Source organism: Tachypleus tridentatus, chromosome 6 (genome assembly GCF_004210375.1).
Source record: "Tachypleus tridentatus isolate NWPU-2018 chromosome 6, ASM421037v1, whole genome shotgun sequence".
Lineage (NCBI taxonomy): Eukaryota > Metazoa > Arthropoda > Merostomata > Xiphosura > Limulidae > Tachypleus > Tachypleus tridentatus.
Genome location: NC_134830.1, coordinates 91,960,559 through 91,978,322, shown reverse-complemented (window position 1 = coordinate 91,978,322; position 17,764 = coordinate 91,960,559).

Here is a 17,764-nt window from a genome sequence, read left to right as displayed (position 1 = left end):
TGATACTAATATAACAACAGATAAGCAAATAACGATTTATAAGACACTATCATGATATCAGTAAGACATTCGCATGCCATGAATCACGGGAAGAATTATGCACTCCGTGGTCTACAGCACAGTATGACTACAAAATCAAGACATGAAAATATTTGTTTCTCTTAATTTCGGTTTTATTTACTCTTAAAACAAAATACTTTCGTAGCCACCCTGTGTAAATACAATCACGAAGATCATGCATTGTTCGGAATGGACGTCTATTTCTATAGACTTTCCTTGCCATCCAAGCCCAAACATTTTCAATAGGGTTCAGTTCGGGCAAACACGCTGGATGGTCCAAAAGATTCACGTTATTCGCCTAAAAAAGTCCCTTGTTCTGCAAGCATTGTGAATTGCAACGTTGTTCTGCTGAAAATCCAATCATTTCCACACAAGCGATGGCCTTCAGTCAATAAGGATGCTCTCTCCAATGCCAATGTAGCCAGCAGTTGTTTGACGCCCCTGTATAACCTGAAGCTCCATTGTTCCATGGAAGAAGAAAGCACCCCAGATTATGATGGAACTTTCTCCACTGTGTTGTGTAGAAAATGTCTCCAGTGGGATATCCTTATCGTGCCAGTAACGTTGGAAACCATCTGAATCATCTAGGTTAATTTTTTTCTTCAGAGATCAAAATCTTCGTCTACTTTTCTATGTCTAATGTTTGGTGCTTCTCAGCAAAGTGTAACCGAGCTGTTTCGGGATGTAGGAGGAGACGTGGCCTTTGAAGACGTTTACGGTTTTTAAAGCCTTTCTCTTGTAGATGCCGTCTTATTATTCTTGAGCTGCATTCTGTGCCTGTAAGGGCTTTAATCTGGTTCGACGATCGGGTGGTGTCTTGCTGGAGAACCCGTCGAATCCTCCTGCTCAACGCCGGCGAAAATTTCTTGGGCCGACCACTTGAAATTCTCGTTCCGTATCCATCAGGGTCTTTTAAGAAATTTGCAACAGCAGTTTTACTACACCCAATCTCACCATCGATAGCACGTTGAGAGAGACCTTGCATTTGCAGTTCGACAATTCTGCCACGTTTAAACTCTGTCAACTTTTTAGCCTTTGCCATGTTTTTACCTAATGTAACACAGGAGATGCCAGTAGGCGGTGTTTACAACGCTAATGCTTGAGCACAAATGACTAAATTTCGTTACGTGTTTACCGATTAACGCTTCGTTTCAGTATGGTCTTTAACTTTTGACCAGCTAGTATTTAGGCTAATTTCATAGTGTTCACATTTTCTCTATTAAATGGTAATAAAGTTTTTTATTTATTTCCCCTTTTCCTATTTTCATCTTTCGAAGCTCTACTCAAATAAGTGGGTGAGTCTAACAACGCAAAATGTATATTTTTTCTTTATGTTCATTGGCCTTAAGGTTTTGGCCAGCAGTGTATCTGTATGAAAAACATAAAAAAGACACGTCAAATTTTTGCCTGGGAGCTACTGCTATTCACTTTTAAAATTATAAACTTTTTTTTTATTATCTTAATTCTGTCCTACAAAAAAGGAGTGGCTAGATTAAAAGACCTCTAAAAAGGTATAATTAAGTTTCTTTTTATTTCAATTTATGAGACATATTCTTTCGTATTAATTTTGTTTAAATGTATTTTCAAAATCATGTAACATTAAGTGATTTTTTTATAACTGCATTGAATATACTTTCACTGTATGGGTTGATAAATATTTGTATTATTATATTTTAGCATTAATTATGCAAGTAAGAAGACTAAAGTGAAGGCACTTTCAGAAAAAACAATTAACTGGAAATTTATATTATTGTTTTATTAATGCAAAGCGACATAATGGATCTTCTACATTCTGTTCACTGTTGTTATTCGAACCATTCATTTTAGCATTCTAAACATGTAAATATACAGCTGATATGCCGGTATCACACGAAAACTGAAAGTTATTGTGAAGTATGCTTGATTTCCTACAGTGTCAGTCTTCCATCTATTCATCTGAAAAGCAGAGCCATTGATATGTTTGCTTTCGATGCTCATTTGTCTCTTTTTTCAAGTAATGATGACAAATTGAATCACTTTGTTATCTTAATTAAAATTGCCTCATCTCCTACATTTTTGTAGACAAAAAATCTCAACGATAATGTGACTTCTTCGAGTAAGCCCACTATCAACGCTTTGTCCTGATGCTCTTTTTTCAGCTTTACAGAGACTAAAATGATGGTTATGATCAAGTGTTACGTCTATAACGCTAAATGCTTTAGATGTCCTTAATTTTCACAAAGAGCATGATACCTAAATTGGAAATGGTCACCACTGTAAGCAAATTTACGTAATGCAATGAAAAGTTGTCTAACTTATTTTGAACGATTTGAATAGTGATCAGTGATGATTGTTCTCTGAAGGTGTCCTGACGTATCTCTTACTAAAACTATATTGTAATGCACATTATTCTCTTTATTACATATTTCTTTTGGCTTTTAATAAATAAATCTCACACTGCTTGCTAACCTCATTAACAACAGCATTATGAGAGTGACTAGTAATTCCCAACAAAATGTAAGAGGAGTCATTACTTCAAGAGATAATCTTACTGCTAGGGGATATGACAACTTTCTAACTGCAGATGTCTTTACTACCGGAAGATAAAAGGTGCTATTCTAGAAAAATAACAGAGTAAAGCTAGAGCATAAGTACCTGAATGCCTTTATTTTTCAACGTCTAATGTAGAAGCAACACATATCTGCACAAATGAATAATATTGAAAATTTCTTACGTTAATATGAGGAAGTAAAAAATATATACTTTTTCACCTCCACTTTACTCCAGTCTTGTCCTCAAGCCAACTTTAATCTTAATTTTAAAGCCAATAAGCTTAAACACGTGTTAGCCAAGGAGTGGTAAAACTTTCTTTTCCCCAATAGAAACACTTATGTGTAACACGGACAAAATAACTCTTCAATAAAGAAAATAAATGCACTGAAATAAACTTAAAGAATGATAATTTATTTTGGTTATCTAATACTTTAAACAAAATCAAAAACATAAATTAAAAAAGCCCTTCATGTAATATACTGCTAGAACACACTAGAAAAATAAATAAACCCCTTAAAAGAGACTATTATGCAAATTTTACGAGAGAAAACTAGACATATTATTTTATAATCCACAATAATACCAACCCAAAGTATGAGCTCTCATCTCAATTTAGGTCTGACAATTGATCTTCCATTGCTATTATAGATCTTCTAGTGACAGCAATGGTCTGTAATATGATATCTTTGGCTTTTAACGAGACCTTACAGGTATGTACACTTTTTCTTAACCAGAATGAAACGACAGACTATCAGGTATAGAGAACCAAGGTCTTGTCCACTTTGTGTCTTAGTGCTTTATCAGCAATCATATTCGGTCTATTGGTGGTCAGATAGTTATCGTCGTAGGTGGATCGCTCTGACCTCAGCTATGCATGAAAAAACACAAGAGTCACTTTGGTGCTCGTAGTTTATTTATTGTGGGTGTCGAAACACTCACATTCACTGTCAAGAATCTCACCACTAGTATTGTGATATTGTGCAAGCTATTGATCCCTTGGTTCTAGCTTGACAAGACTAGTTCAGTACCTGGTTGACACTCTGGAAGTGAACAATTCTGGAAAGTTTTTTTCTTTAGAAATCCAGTTGTTTCATCATAAGTGGTTATACATTCTACATCTATTCCTGCACCATATCTGTTGGAACTAACATCCTACTAGCAGCTTATTCATCTCCTCTATAACTTCTACCAAAGTTACCTGTGAAGTGGTGACTTGAGTTAAACCACTTAAAGCCTGGACTTAACTAGAATAACAGGCACTGATGCCATAGGATCTGCTGCAACTGGAGCTATTTTTGGTAACTTTGCCTTGAGAAACTAAAAAACAACTAGAGAGGAATTTTCAGCCCTAAAACACTTAAGAGCCAGTCTATAAGTGAGATCTCAAACCTCTGATGCATCACCCAAAAATATCATACATCTTCATGCATTGGCTGTGTTGATCTAAAGTTATAATGGCTCTGGGTGTCTTGGCATAACCATTAGGTCCACGTCTTTTACATTACTAAATATGAAATTCTAGGTGTATTGGTATTTGTAGTTTTCTCCATCCATAATACAGTACTAAATATAAATTCAAGAATTCAGTGACAGAATGAAATCATTATTAGCTAGCTCAAAATAAAGATATTCAGAAGAGGTAAGAATGTAATCTTAAATAACAAAAGCTGGAAATAAAATCTAAGATCAAGTGAATTCCAATTTGTATCTCAGAACGGCTGGTATGAGTATTAACACTTTTAATGATAAGGAGTGAATGATGTTTCGACCTTCCTTGGTCTTTATCTGAAAATGATCTATGAAGGTCGAAACGTTGTTCTCTCCTTATCAGTAAAAGTGTTAATACCCACACTAGCCGTCCTGAGATACATTTTCAATTCAAGTGGGTTTCTGTTCATCAAGAATGAATTCCAATTTGTCAGGATTTGAGTTAAGTGCGTAGCTTGTAAAATATTGTAACTATTTACCTGCAAACATGCTCTTTTCTAAAATCGCATTTCAGACACAAGGTAATAAGCATATTTCCTTGGTCAAGTTATATTTCTACAGGCTTTGTTTTTTCCCATTCCACATTTTGCACTAAGAACATGTATCTATAGCACCCGTAAAAGCCTTATTCCATACAATTAACAGTTTAACCAACTATTGGAGCTGTCTTTCACCTTTAGGTTCAATGATTCCTCATCTGATTTATTATGAAGAGTCAAACAAATATTTATTTTCAGTTCCTTCCTCCTTATCCATTGGATTCATCTTGATGCTATCCTCCTCCACTGACTTATTAATCTCTTAATTTGATTCCTGGTCACATTAGTGTACCAAAGGTTCTTTGGTAATGTGCAGAAACAACTACTCAGCAAGTATTATACAGTTTCATGTATCTCTTGGTTGCAGCTCATACATTAGGGAAACAACTTGTTGGAACTTAAGAAAACGTCTTGTCTAATCAGAACCGAGTTCCTCCCATGTTTCTGGTATATATCAAATCCATATTCACTTTTCATGTTGATATATCTATTCTTTCACTGTTTTATCATAGCAACTCTTCTGTCACTTAGTGGCCTTTCCTGTCTGTTCACATTTAAACTCATGCAATCAACTCGTACAAACATTGAACATTACACATGTACTTTAAAATGTTGTGAAACATACTGTAGCTGTAAAATCGTACAATATATCTACAAAAAGCAGGACCTCGCACCTAGACATGTTTAATCATTAACAAATAAAATATGTATCAACCTAGGATATAAGGACCATCCAGAAAAAGACCTGTAACAAGTCATACAAAGTTGTGTTAAGGAAACGGTGACATCTTGTAGCAAGTGAGAATTCGTGAATATGTAGATCACTGGCAAAAGTCATCAACATGCCTTAAGTAATAGTATTCAATATAATAAAAAATTATATTCACCTGGAAAAGAATTACGAATCACATTTACACAAGTTGCTTTTATGACATAAACAGAAAAGACCAACTATGTAAAACTGTGCAAATGGTATAATCTTGTTCAAAATGTTTGCATACTGTTTTAATATTGTTTACGATTTTTATGTGCAAAGCTACACAAAGACCTATCTGTGTTTTACCCACTACAGGTGTTAAAACCTGGCTTCTAGCAGTACAGATCTGTCACTGGAGGATGTATACTGTTCTATATTTACATTATTACCTACATGCACAGAATAGCTACAAAATAAATATTCGAGTAGTAATAAAATAAGATAGTATATAATTAAACAAACATGTGAAAGTTGCTATTCTGGTTTGTTTAAGTTGTTTTGAGCATTTTCTCGTCAAAACACACATACACAACTGTTTTGTATAAAAGGTTGTGTTTTAATATAGTCGTTTCTGAAATTGATTAACAATTTTTCAGACAATTTATTTGCACTTGTTTTAAACAAATGGACATTGCAAGAACAGTAAGGTAACACTAGTTTACTGTATCCAGATTATTTAAACATCATTAGACTACAGGAAACATTGTTCCATCAAGGTATACTGGTAGATGCTAAAGTACTACTTACCGAGATCAGTGGATAGGAGACTAACTGAACTACGTGGTTAGGAAGCCACATCAGAACGGAAGTGGCGTCACGCCATGACATATAAAGACGGAGGTTGTGTGATATAATAAAAAATGACGAATAGTCCCAATTGTTAACGCCACACCTGTGTATGTATGTGTGGTTTGATTAACGATTACAGGGTAATAGTTCAAATTTCCGTCAGAGACGTGGTGTTATGCCACCATAACAGACGACCATGATGACAAAAGTTGTCACCAGAAGGCGTCCCATTACAGATGCTCTTCTGGGCCGTCGTGATGGATGATTAAGTCATAAAATAGAAAACGTGTTTCTGTATGATATTATAGTACACAAAGTTATCACCAAGAGTATATTGTTGCCGACATATTGAGCGATTACGTAATAATACCATGATGTATAATTTTAAAACATGCCTCAACAAAAATGTATCAATTCATTAACATCATTATAATAAAGAATCTGTACACTGTAATTCTATTTAATAACTTATTTTCTTACAATAAAGTTTTTGCAGTCTGATCTACAAAAAAAGGCACATCTGGTAAGGTTGTATTTACATGAAAACGCTTTACAAGAAAATCATGAACAAAAATATCATTGCTATCTCTATAAGATCCAAATGTAGAAAAGAGCTTTTGTGTTGATATATATTGACAATGATAATAAGCATAATATATACAATATTGTCCACACACAGATGGATATGGTCCTTGAGTACTTTTTGATTGTAAGTCCATGTTCGATAATTTTTCTTGGTGAATTTTCTTATACTGAGATAATCTTGATTAATCAAAATATTCTTCTTTTTTCATTTCGACTAAAACAAATACAAACCAAATAGCTACCAGATTTATGAGTAGGACTCAGGTTGACAGCTAATAATTATTTTTCTGCATGTTCATGTAGTTGATCACTGGCAAACATACCTCCAAAAGTTTTTCTTGTGTACAAATCCTGCGAGAGTACTGAATAAATTTCTAACGTATTCGTATATTCTTAGATACTTGTTATGGTGCTTCTAGACTGATCAATTCTAAAACTGATTGAAATTCTGGTGCTGTAGAAATCTTTACGTTTGATGCTGTCACAATCCTTTCTTACGTTTGAAGTAATGTTAAACAGACATCAGTTCGTTTGTCTTGTAAATGTATAATAGACACATTTAAAAATTTGTATGCACGTTTCGGATAGACAATCTAAAAGTTGAGATATTTTAAATAATACTAATCAGTTAGTCGTTCATTTAGCTGTAAGGCGATTATTAGTTATGTATGATTTGTGATAAATTGTCTTGCAGTTAGAAAGAAGCTGAAAGATATAAACAGTTCAGATTTGTATTCTATACTTTCACATATTTTACGTGCTTTTGAAAGTGATGAATGGTTATTTAAAAAGGGACGAAGTAACTCAATCGTTTATCATTTTATCACAGATAATAATTTTTAACATAATTTAATCCAGATGCTTATGACTTGTACGTCAGAGAATATTTGTTAAAATTCTAAGGTAACAATAGTGATTAAACATATGTGAATCTGCCTTTGTAAAACATGTGTAAATTACTTTGCCACGAATTAGTGAAAGCGTTATTGCACATTAAACGTTTTGTTGACGATGTAGAATGTTCCATAAAGTCGAAGATTTAAATATTGTACGATATCGCCCTTCTTAGGGCGATTTAAACCCAGTGTATTGTGTGGGTTATAAAATGTATATAATTGTAATTATGTTACATTAACTATTGGATTAACATGAATTAATTATAAATGAATCAGTGTTTTCCATTCTTTATAGAATGTTTGAGCATGAATGATTCAAACAACTAACGTTAAACTTCCTCTTTAAGACTAGTAATTAATTACTCAAATAAGTAATCATAAGTAAATTAACGTTAAGCATACTTTTTAGGATGAATTAATTATTAATAAATCAGAATTAAACGTCCTTTCTAGGACGAGCTAATTACAAATGAATTAGTGTTAAGCCTCGTTTTAGGACGATTGAATTAATTAATTTTCGATCAGATAAGACTTGTATTGGACGTCTCTCATGGCGATCCAAATTGATCTTCTTCTCTTCATGACGAAATCATTCATCATGGTTTCCTGTGTCATGGTGGTTTAGGAACGTCTCCCTAATATCGCGCTATCTAGTGACAATGTTTGGCATCATGGCCAACTGTCTAATTATTTAAATTAGATATTCTTAGTTTGGCATTGCTGTATGTATTTGTATTCTATATTAATAATGATTATGTTATTTGTTACAAAATACGTAAATATTTTGCCCAATAATGTATTCATCTCGGGGTAAAAAGTCAGTATGTGGTAGTACTCGACCAAACATACGCGTACCTCAATAAATAAAAGATATCTCATGCAGCTTTCTACAGGGTAATGGGCGGAGAAAGAAGTTCTAAAGTGACACTTGGTATGTCGTGAAACGTTTTGAGGAAATCTGTGATCACCACTGCATACTCCACTACTGGCAAGTTATGAATCAAAGAAGAATAAAACATAAATACAAATATCAAAATGGTTATTACAGACCAATGTTCTGGACCCTTTGGACCACACAAATATACTAGTTTTGTATGTATGCGAAGCCAATTGGGTATGAATGGGCCAAAACAAGGCCTCCAATTATACGTTTTGTTCAACCACAGTAAATCTCAAACAGTTGGAGAATGGGATTGATAATTTCGTATAAAGACAGGTTGTAGTGTTAAAAACAGAGATGAGTGGTATGCTTTGGGCAAAAAAGTCTCATGAGAAAACCTTTTGCAATGAAAACTATTACCAGTAAGCTCGATTATCAGATGAAGTACGCAATGAGACTTCAAAAACAGTTAAACACAACTTACCCTACATTTTATATACCACTAGAAAAAAAATTTAGTAAAAAGTTGCTTATCTTGTTTGTACTTCAAGAAAGACGTTTGCTCCAATACTTCTCAGTAGTTCTACCATTTTTTGCACGATATAGTGTTCGAGTGCAATAAGAAGCGTTTCTAAATAATTTAATAAAGCCTACAAGAAAACTTTATAAATGCCAAATACATTCAACTGTGAAAAAATTAAAATGTTTTCGTTTAGTAACAACAGAAATGTTTAATTCTCGTTTAACGATTTAATTCTTTAACTTCAGTGAAATTAGATTTTGTATACAATTGATGTCAGATGGTGCTGGGATGTAAATTCAAATATAACATGTGTACAGAGTAGGTTAAGTGAACAGAACAATGGTGGTGAAAGGTTTTAAAACACATTTTAAAGTGGACAGAGTTACTTAAAAAGTGAAACACAAGTTTATTAGCTGTAAAAATTTCACTTATGCAACAGGCACAATTATTATGTCAAAAATTATAAACAAAATGTTGGACTTAATTTTCAAGATTAAATAATGCTTTATTTGTTGGTGTTTGTAGCTGATCACGTATCAAATGAGTTACAACTCAAAACTTTCAGGGCCGGCATGGCTAGGTGGTTAAGGCACTGGACTCGTAATTTAAGGGTCGCGGGTTCGAATCCCTGTCACACTAAACATGCTCGCCCTTTCAACCGTGGCGTTATTGTAATGTGACGGTCAATCCCACTATTCGTTGGTAAAACAGTAGTCCAAGAGTTGGCGGTGGGTAGTGATGACTAGCTACCTTCCTTCTAGTCTTACACTGCTAAATTAGGGATGGCTAGCGCAGACATCCCTCGTGTAGCTTAACTCAGCTGGAGTTTCTGTGTATAATGAATGCTCAGTTTTTGAATCTCTTTTAATAAGCATTGAACAGAATAAAAATATCAAATTGCTGGCCAGGTTATTTGTTACTCAGTTTTAACTGCATCTGGGACATAGCCCTCAAAGCCTGTGGTGACTTTCTGAGGTCAGTCACTTCTCATACTTTGTTGTTGACATGACTCAATACTGACAGTAATGACCTATAGTTTTGCCACTTAGTAGACACAAGTCTAATGGCAGAACTCATCAATTAAACAAAAAATACTGATACGAAGCAGTAGCTGTCTTAAATGCACCATCCATGTATACTTAGATGTAGCTTTATGTCATCACTCTTGTATCGTGATACTTCATTTTTGAAAACTCGGGAAGTCTTCCCCCTTTCATCCATTGCCACCTTCTTTCTATTTGAATGTCTTCTACAGTCTGAGAAGTTGGTGGAAAGAGCACAGTGCAGACACGAGTTAGTACTGATTGAAACCTATGAATGTTGTGATTTCTACTAACTGTCAAAACAGCTTCATTATGAACCCTTTTTGTTGGTATGTTGAATTTTCTGACAGGCACCCAATCATTGTTATTCAGTATATTGCAATTCACTGTGGTTACATTCATTTTTCTCTATGAATACAATGTTAACATTACTATTGCCAATTTTTGTTTTGAAGTTTTCGCAAAGCTACTCGAGGACTATCTGCACTAGTCATCCCTAATTTAGCAGTGAAGACTAGAGAGAAGGAAACTAGTCATCACCCACTGCCAAATATTGGAATACTCGTTTACCAATGATTGACTGTACATTATAACGCCCACACGGCTGAAAGTGCGAACACGTTTGGTGTGACGGGGATTCGAACCAACAACTCTCAGATCACAAGTCGAGTGCCTTAACCAACTGGCCATGCCAGGCCGTATTGTCAATACTGAACCAGTTCGTATGAAGACATGCCGTGCACTCTTTTCTCCAACAATGTAAGTCTTCTCATTGGATTAATTGTTTATATATATATTGATACAGTATATTAACACTCTTCCTTCAATGTTCTCTCTTTCTATACTTGCCATAGTACAACTGAAGTTTTATGCATAATTTACAATAAATGTTTTGTATGATAGCATGTATAATGAACAAATGGCAGTCCTGCTAAAATACACTGTAGTTACCCCCATACTACTTTGAGTTACTCAAGAGGTGTTATCATTGAGAAGGAACTGATTAACATCTCCAAGTCAGAGTTTGTTGTTGGTTTCTCAAGATTAAGCTGTCCATTTCCACTCAAAAAGATGGAATAATACAGCCTACAGATGCTCTGAATTTGATATTTACATCACCATATCCACCTGCCACCATCAAAGCAGGTTATCTTAACTGTAAGGTATGGCCTTATATTTCTCACCCTCTGAGATATTTCAAGTACCAGTGGTTTGGACAATCAGACATCTTGACACAGTTCTTTGATGTATGCCCCTTGTGATAGCAAAGACCGTGACAATTATGAGTGTCAATACAACCCACACTGAATTACTTATAATGGTTTCAACCCTAAATACTTTCCTTCTTGCCCTACATGGATGGAAGGAGTTACATCAATAATAAAAGCTGTTATCCCCTCTTCCACCTCAGATGAAAGCTACTCTACTCCATTTGACTGCTAAGGTGGGGATTCAAACAGATCTCTGTTCTTCCTAAATTTCTTTCATCATTTTAAGTATCGTGCCATTCACGGATATAAGTTGATAAATTCACATATATTCTAGTCTTTGTCACCATCACAGCATCCACTGAATACTTGAACCCTTCTCCATTGTTCCTGAGGTGCAAGATCAAAATTCAATCACACACTTAGCCGCTAGAATATCTTTCATATAACAAATGTCTTACACTCAACTTTGTAAAGGATCTATGGAGGTCTAGAGACCCTTCTCTAACAAACATAAACGTCATGGTTACAAACAAAAACTCTTTATCCAGTCTTATTACTACTAAATAAAACAGGCTACTTGAATATAATGGAAATGTCAATATTTCTGTTCAGAATTGGATTATTCTTGATGATGAGAAACCCACTTGAAGCAAAAATGTATCTCAGGACAGCTAGTATAGATATTAACATTTACCAAAATAAAGCAGAGAACAACATTTTGACCTTATTAAGCCATATTTAAGTTAACTCTCCTGTTATGAACAGACATCAAAATCAGGAAAAACCACATATCTCTTTCGTCATCAGTTCTAAGGTTGTTTGGGACAAAATTCAGGAAGTCAATAGAAGTATGCTTCCAATCCCCCTTTGAGTCTGCTTCTTAAAGACTAGAAAGTTGTTAATTTACAGAGGATTAATGATTCTTTTGGAAACTGCATATCTTGCTATTCTGGTGCTTTTACATCATTCCTTGTCTTCTTGGCCCTCAAATTACAAGTCAGAAAATTATCACCCTGTTTTCAAGATGACAATTTCTATGATTATAACTGAACTCTCACAGTTGTAAAACAAAAGATCACCTTCCATTGGTTAGACAGTACATCAGTTAGACCAGAAGATATTCAATTCAAGACATTAAGCCAGTCATTTTCTCCTTTTTTGATTGTTCTTTTACCAGATTTTGAAAGGATAATAACTTTTCAGATACATGACATAAGGATATCATCTTCTCTTTTCCTAAATCTTGGACTGATCCCAAAATTACTTCTAATTAATGCCATACTGCTTTGACTAGCGGTCTCTGAAGAGGATGTCAATTAGTTGCATGAATCAAGAAACATGCACTTATTCTCCCAATGCAGTTTTCATAGACATCTCTCCCCCAAGAACCATCTGATTAATCTTAAAACCTCAATCAGAGAAACCTTCCTTAAGATGGAACATTTTCTTTCTTCTTGAGAAGGTTTATGACATTACAATTAGGTTTGACATTTTACAGGGTCTCCAATCCCATTAATTACACCACCATTCACCCATTTTCATTTGTAACTTTTAAATGATAGTCCAAGTCCATATGGACAAAACATTGTAATGATTCTTTGCACAGAAACTACAAATTCCTTTGGGCTGTCATAATTCACACACTTTTTAGTATTAAAATTAATGCTCTCACTGAACAAGCTTCTCCCACTCTTTCAGGGAGGACACTCTATGTCGACGATTTTCAAATTTTCTGTTGGCAATTTAATATAATGTTTATTGAACAAAAGTACCATACTAGTCTCACTTGCTTCTTCCGATAGACCACAGTAAATGGCTTTTCCTTGTCATCATCTAAAACGATTTGTATGCATTTTTGGTGTCAGTGATGTTGTTATTTGCTTGAAAGATCCTCTTTTTCATTTCTTGGGGAGTGGAAAGGTATTCCATGCTGAAAGTCTATTGTGCCTCAGAGGATCAAAACTGGACCACAGATTTATTACTCAGCCACAGACTCTGCCTTAAAAATGTTGGAAATTGTAAATCATTGTAGAGAATTGGCTTGGCATGGGGCTTTCCACATTTTACAACTTCAGAGTTCTATACAGAGTCATATGAACATTATCTTCACCTTAGGCATTTGCAACTTTCCTTGCTATGTGATGAGAACCTTTAATCTTTACCACCACATTCTACTTGGAATTGCATCTTTATGCCTTTGTGAGCTATACTTTCTGGCAGTTGCAGATCTGCCATAACTACATTCAGCCTTTCTATCCAGACATGGCTGAGTAAAGTGGGTTTCACACTGGACAATGTGAAAGAGTTTTATGATCAGGCTACCCTACTGTGGATCATTACAATTTAAATCTAACGAATTTTGAGTCATGTGAGTATGGATACTCGTGACTGGAAATACCATCTTTTCTTTACTAAAAATCTGTTAAACCATTCTTATGTTTCCATTTTAATGGGTCGTTTAAAATCAGGCGACTCTGGACTTTGCCAAGGTTTGAAGAGACTCTGTAGTGCTCACAGATCCTGTGTTCTTTGCTAAGTTGTACGGATTTCACTGCATTTGATCATATAAGTACTAAGCAGTACACTAACTGTACTATACATTTATACTGACCCACTTAGCTCTTTCTTGGCCCAGGAATCACTGTAAGCTCTTACCCAATTTTCATAAATATTCTGAATCAACTGGCCCACTACTCTTTATTATCTATTTCTATTCACTCTTTTCTGGACTCCTGGCAATGTAAGTATTCGTAGAAATGAGCCTACTAACACTGTAGCAATGTCTGTATGTTCTGGCATTGTCACAGTCATGCCCATCCCTTATGTGGACTACAGACTTGTAATTAAGGCCTGGCTTTACCCCAGCTGCAAGTCAATTTGGAGTGAGCAACATAATAAATCAAATGTACTGTTGCTGTTTGGTTGTCCAGCTTATATAAAGATTTATGTTTTTCAATGGTTATAATTATGTAGCTTGTCACTTTTACAATTGTATGATGTGCAAATGTGTAGCCTTTTTGAAACACAAGTCACAATTCTCCTCTCACTGATGATTCTGTACATGAGGAGGGGACCTCCAAGAGAATGTTCTATCTGTAGAGTTCACCTCCTTTAGAATCCAAACATCCATCATATGTTTGCTATTTCCAGCAAAACACACAAACAAATATTTTAGGTGATGAGGTGAAATTATTTGCTGTAACTCGCATCAACAAACATATGAGGGTAGTTTAAAGCTGCCATTCAATAAGCCTCATATTTAATAACTGACAGATTTTTTGCAACAGCAAAAGGAAGTTTCTCAATGATAATATTAATATGGAAAAATGTTTTATTCGAGACACAGCCCCAAGGAACTCTGTGGTTTTGTGTGAAGGATTAGGAGAATACAGAGAAACACAAAAACATGGAAAAAAGTATTAAACAAAAATATACAAATGGGCAAATAGCCATATAACCAACAGGAATGAATGTCCTGGATAATGCAAAACTTTCACATAGTTTCATAAGACTTCTATAAACCAAAGAAGACCAATATAATTTGCTCCCTTTTGTGAAAGATTTACACGATTGAGGTTTTAAAGCAAATTAAGTTGTGCATAATTGAGAGCAGTCTACAAAAACCACATTGAGTAGGAAAAAGGAAGAGATTGTTCAAGAAACCAAACAAGACAAGTATTAACCATCTTCTTCAAAATATTAAGTCAGCTAGTCAAAACAACAGGGCAGTAATTAGATGGAATTATTAGATCTTTCACAGACTTAAGAAGAAAGATGCATCTAAAAAAATCATCCTCAACTAAAGTTGATTAAAAACAAGAAAAGCAAGAGAGACAGGAGACAGACAGCATATAATGAATATCAAATCCAATTGACATATTGCCAGACTTATTTGTAAAACAACTGTAAGTTCCACTAGCCATTTCTTCAGCCTATGACTTGATAGCCAAGAAAACAAGGGAAGAAACAGAATTGCTGGAATAATGAGAAAAGCACTTTTCAAGAGTGTCAGCAATACCCATTATATCTGCAACTTCTTGGCCATTAAAGAGCAAGATAAAATGGTATAGAAAGTGTACTTCAAGTTCACATCTCAAGTCCTGTCCCAAATGACCTTAAAACTGGTGAATCTGTATATCTGCTTCCAAGATTCTTTCTAAATTTTGCCTCTAACTTACTGGATATAGCATAAGCCTATTAAAAAGCCCTACTGTTGTGAAAAGTGGGATATATGTAGAAGATATGCAAAGTCTGTTTTGTGCCTTTCAGATCCATTGGCATTCACTACTTACGAGAAACCTATGGGACATGTGTTAATGTTTTGGGGATAGTAGTCATCATAGAATATACAGCTGATTGGACAATATGGTCAGTAACTGCCTGTACCTGTTCATCAAGAGACAGGATAGTAACAACAGTTGAATCAATTTTTGACAGTACTGAAAGAAAACCAGCTAGCCTGCTCCTACTTTCACCATGGCACACAAGTGTGGCTGTCCTCCCTCAAAACAATATAAAATTATCACTGCTACATATGTTATTGTCCACCCACTAAAAACAGAAGGATCATAAAATTATGAATGAGAATCAGTATTGAAGATAAAAATGTTATGATCTATGATCAAGCCCTTCCTATCTAAACTGACATCAGTGTGGGCTGTGCCCATTAAAGGCTTCCAACATGAAGAAGGGGAATGGCAAATGATCAATGAGATAATCAAAATATGCTTGATCACAATCTTCTCCTGACAACAGGTAAAAAGATAATTGTAATAGCACAACTAAACTCGTATTGAGACAGCCTCTGGTGGCATATGGAGTGGCACAGAAATGGTGGGTTCATGCAGTTTAATAGTTTTTGAGGTTGCCCTCCTCAACTCCACCAACACGATCACCACACAACCTATTTTTTCTATACAAGAAAACTGCCAACAGGTGACAGACTTAACAGGAGTTAGAAAAGATTCCTGAAAGAAAAGACACAAATGGTAGATAGATAGATAGAAATGAATCAAGCCTTAATGTCATCTAAATCAGAATGAAAACCCCAACACTTCCAATACAACAAAGTGGTCAACATAACATAGGAGGAGTATGGTAACTAAATGGGGGAGCATTCCTGTTTCTGTTTAAAAACCAATAATTTTTTTAGAAGAAACAACACTGATCCTGCATTGGATTGATGTGGCAAGTCTCTCTCTCAGAAAATAGAATCCAGGGATTGAATGCATGACTGAATAATGGTCCTGCACTTTGAGATCAATGGGGAAGTCCTGAGCATCCACTAAATATTCAGGAGGGACAGAAACATGAGTAGATGCGAGTACATAGAGGGAGAATACCTTTGAAATGGTGTGAGAAAGAATTTGTGGAATAAATGGAAATACCTGTTTGTATACAGAAGTGGAATGGAGTGTAACAGCACACATCTGAAAAGAATCAAAACTTCCATGCTTCAGAAAATGAAATATTGTTAACTGTCATTAAATGATGTACCTCTTTCTCTTCTACCCATTTTGGACAAAGATAAAAGTGAATAGGGTTGCAGCCACAACATTTAAAACAATGTGATTCCAAATTACCCTTGTAACTATTGTAGCTCTTTCCACACCACTGACAATGGAAAGATCTGAGGGTTAAGATTATAGATCCATACCTACCTTACGAATGAGATAATCCAACTTGACAGTGGCAGGCAGATATGACAATGCAAAAGTGAAGATCAAAATGCTTGTACCCTACATTACTCTTTATCTTTTGAAGTGAAGATACACCAAACAGTCAATACATCATATCATGACTGGAGAAGCCAATGAGAATCTTTTACTTAAGAATGCTAAGTACATCCCTTTCAATGATTACTCCTGTTAAAGAATTCAAGGAAGCATCAGGAGTAACCAGGCAGCAGTGTCTTGACTGATTTAGAAAAACCAGTAAACCTTTTTGACTGAAAAAAGGATAAATATGCCCTAGTAATTTGTCAGACAATGAATGTAGAATGAGAAGTCAAGGTGCAGTAACATTAGGAGATCATGGTTGTAGATAGCTGTTTCACTGCTGGTCACTTTCAATATATTTTTTTTGTATTTTAATTTGGTTATTATTTTTTAGAGTATCTATGATAAGAGAAAAAAAGTGTTATCCAATCACCTCATGCAGCATGAAGTTCTACTTCAGGATACTACACTGTCAAATTAGTACACAACACCTTTGAGAAAATCCAACACTAGCACTCAGTTGACTGGCCCTACAGGGCTAGTTGAATAACAACTCACATTAAGCAATTCTAGGGCTATCAAAGAGCAAAAGGAGTCAATATAAAAAATGCAGTACAATTAGTGTACTGCTTATTTTCTATAAGATCAAAAAACTGAAACTGCACAGAACTCATCTGTGATTGTTTGTTATTTTATTGTACACACATCAGGTCTACCTGTGCAAAACAGTCAGTAGTAAAACTA